The sequence below is a fragment of the Belonocnema kinseyi genome, chromosome 5 (genome assembly GCF_010883055.1).
Source record: "Belonocnema kinseyi isolate 2016_QV_RU_SX_M_011 chromosome 5, B_treatae_v1, whole genome shotgun sequence".
NCBI lineage: Eukaryota > Metazoa > Arthropoda > Insecta > Hymenoptera > Cynipidae > Belonocnema > Belonocnema kinseyi.
The window spans coordinates 109,947,441-109,951,424 of NC_046661.1; the positions used below are offsets into that span (position 1 = coordinate 109,947,441).

General features: G+C 26.6%; 1 protein-coding gene across 1 annotated transcript in view; it reads right to left on the bottom strand.

Annotated features, from left to right (window-relative positions):
* Positions 1-3,984, bottom strand: part of LOC117173142 (protein adenylyltransferase Fic) — a 60,805-nt gene that overhangs the window by 19,724 nt on the left and 37,097 nt on the right. The window lies entirely within an intron of this gene.

A 3,984-nucleotide genomic window follows, 5' to 3' on the forward strand; every position in this document is an offset into this window, starting at 1 on the left:
ACTTAGAAAAGACATAAGAAGTCACAGAAACACGAGAGCCTGCATGAAAAAATGCATGGACATAAAAGAAGCTAGAGAAGTATGCCAGGACAGGAAAGTATGCCGGCAAATCGTTAATAAGAAGAGTGTCAGTAGAGTGAATGACGCCTGAAACAAAGACCTTGGCTATTAATGGACCTAAGTGGGGAACCTTACATAACGGCCTCGTGAGGTTCTTCGCTTGGGGTGATTGCTAGAGAGATTGATCAGCAACCTGGGTCGGAGCAGTGTTGCGGAACGAACGTGTTATTTACTTAAATAGCACGAGAATTCTGGATCAATCTGAGAAATCTCTATCCCTTCCACACACTACTCCTTTCCCCTGCCGAGTGAGTCACGCCTACCCCGAAAGGGAAATGGCTTAATGGTGTAATAAAAAACATACAAATTTTCGATGAAAGCTACTAACATAATCCAAAATTGTTAAATGATTATAAGTCTTGTTCAAATTACAATAATTTCCGATTAAATCCGGTGAAAACCGCTAACATATCCTAAAATTGTTGAAAATTGAAATCTCGATGATGATTTTTGTTTAAAAATTCTAATTGCCAATGAAAAACAAAAAGAATACAATAATTTTCTTTAGAAATTTTAAGTGTTTTTCCAAATTTTTTCATTTTGCATTCGGAATTTAACAAAAATACTAGTTTCCAGAGAAAACCACTGACATAAAACATGTATAATATTTAGAATAATTTATTAGATAATTTTTAAGCTATAAATTAGTCACCCAATATTATTTATAGAACACAAATGGTTCTCAGTTCTCCTGATAAGGTTCTCTATTATTTATATTATTAAAAGGCATTACTCGTAGATGTAAATTAAAAAATTAAGATATAAGACAATTTCAAGTAATAAAAAGCCAGTCACGTTTCCAACAACAATGATTACGATATTTTTCAGACACATCGTTTTTAAGTCTATATAAATATAATTTCCCTGAGGATTTTGAAAAAATTCCAAAAGATTTTTAAAAATTTCAGATGTCAAATAAAATTTCAACAAAAATTTTAAGATTCATCAAAAAGACAAGTTTTCAAAAAAATCGTTTTAATCCACAAACAAAAAAGATTAATTTTCAATGAAGTAATTGAATTTGTAACGAAATAAATGAATTTTGTATAAAGAAGACTAATTTTATATCAGAAAAGACAAATTTTCAACTAAAGTGATAAATCTTCAACGAAAACATTGACTTTTTAACAAACTAGTTGTATTTTAAACCAAAAAAGATCAATTCTCAACAACAAATTGAATAACTGATAAGTAAACTAACGAATAACGAAAAAAAGCTTTTAATTTTTAAGCTTTGGCATTTTAATAAAAAAAAAAGATTTTCTACCAAAAGAGACCAATTTTCACACCAAAAAGACGAATTCTCGTAAAAATTTGTGGCAAATTATAATTTGAAGAAAAAAAATGTAATGTTTAATACAAAATAAAAATTTTTTATGACTATTTTTGTATTTTCTTTATTTGATTGCTTCAAGGTTATATAATTATAATTTTGCTATGCTTCTCTGAGTAATTCAAAAGTATTTTTGCAGATATGTCAAAAAAGTATCTAGAAAATGTCTTAAGACATTTTTTTTTATTTTACAGGGTTTCACCAAATTTTACGAAAAAATTTAGTAGCCCAAAGCATATTTCAGATTTTTTGACGTTTGAACAAAAATTTAAGAATATTTCAAAGAAATCTTTCAAAGTTTGAACATATTTTTAATCTCTTCAAACATTTCAAAAATTCCTAAATATCTCTTAAACTGATTCGAATTATTCCTAAAATTGTATTAAAATCTTAAAAGTTTTATTTCAAAATCTTCGAAAATTTTAATTAGGTTGTAAGTTTTTTGTATATTCTTATTATTTCTGAAATTTAAAAAATGCTAAATATCTGTTAAAATGATTCGAATTTTTGAAAAAAAATCTTCAAAATTTTAAAAATTGTATTCAAATATTCCAGATTATTTTTGAACATTTTTGGAAATTTTTTAGAATGTTTTGAAATCTTTTTCAGTATTCTCTTAAAAGAAATATTTTTAAATAAAATAATCATAAAAAATTTTTCGATAAATCTTAAAACATTTTTTAAATTTCTTTAAACCTTTCCAAATTCTTAAAAAGATTATAAATTTCAAACTTTTTCTACAGTTTTTTAACCTTGCAGAATTTGAAAAATTTTGCTTTTTAACTTTTTCTGAATTTTAGGAAATCATTTGCAATCTTTTTGAATATAATTATATATTGTCTTTGAATTAATTTTTCTAACAAAAAAATATATATATATATTTAAATTTTGCTTCCAAATTCTATTTAAAAATCTACATTTTGTTCCAAATTTGTTCGTTATCGTTAATGTTTTGGTTACCGGCACCAAGTTAACTAACTGTTTTTCCGTAATTTCGCTTTTCCAATCTTTTTAAATGTGAAAAAGTTTACAAATTATAGTATGGTAGCGAAATGTTAAGAAAATAATTATTTTGTATTACAAAAGAATAATTAAAATTAAAATATTCTCTTTTATCGTTAATATTCAGAAAGATTTAGAAATAATGTTTAAGCTAAGTAGAATTACTTATATTTAAAGTTTTGATTTACCAAAATGATAAAATCCTTCTGTCACTTAAAAAACATATGGTCAAAACGCTACGAACAGAATATTTGTACCTTTATTATTAAAGAAGCATTTTCAATTTAAAGTTTCTGTTTTAGATAAATAAATTCTCAAAAATTTAAAAAAATAAACAAACAAATTCAAAAGCAACAAACAACCAATCAGGTATTCAACAACAATGAGTGCGAGATTTTCGATCATTTCGTTCTACCTATTTTTACATTTTTCCTCCTAATGAGAAGGTATTGGTTTTATGTAGAATTTGATTTAATCGGTTTTCATCAGATCTCTACGCTTTGAGACCCACTGTTGATTTCTGAAAGCCCTACAAGATTATCATAACAACTTTTGGAATTTTCTTGGAAAATTGAAAATTCTAATTTTGGTCGCACAAAAAAAACAATAAAAAGTAACATTTTTCAGTCAAACTATGCAAGATACGAAAAAAGATGAATAGACGAAAATTGTGTACCCAAAAAAGATCTAGACATATAAAATCACTTTTTGATTTGACGGATGGTTTTTGTGTTAATCGTGAAAAGTGACAATGCAAATAAAGAAATTAAATTTTTGAAAAAAGACACGTGTTGAGGAAGGGTTTATTATAAAGCCAAAGGAGCTTCAACAAAATAAAATAATTCACTATCACCAAATTCCAGTTATCAATGGTTCGAGATCCAACAGGTGCGCGCCTTAGGCTCACTCAAACTTGCGAGCGAAGCGATCCACGCGCATTCGGCATACTGAATATGCAAAATGCATTGTTATCGTTGCAAAAATCATTATGAAAGAATGTATAAAACACAACATAAAAGAATAGCAATTGTTAGATTTATTCTTGAATAAAGAAAACATAATTCTTCTAGTTAAGTGTTTTTTTGAAGTACTGGCAAAGTTAATTATTCTGAAAAAATCAATAAAAAGCTATTTTGTCGAGGTTATCTAGAACGTGAAAATATAAAAATGATTTTAAAAAATGGTACAAAAATGTGAAGCCAGTATACTATTTAAGCTTAAGGTTTGATTTAAAAGTATTTTATGTGGATAAATTTAGATTTTCAACATTGTGATAATATTATTTAAAAAACAGAAATTCCGGTCTTAAATCTGCAAATCGAACGCGATTTTAATTATGCTGATCTTTGTACGAGGGTAGTTCAATAAGTCCTTAGAATGAAGTATAAAAACAATTTTTTTGGGGTAAATTTTTTTTTATTTTTCAGCATAATCTCCTTGGAGCTCTATAGACTTGGTCAATCGCTTTTCAAGTTTTTTTAATCCTTCAGAAAAGTGCGTTTTCGGAAGTTCCTCAAAATAAGCACTTA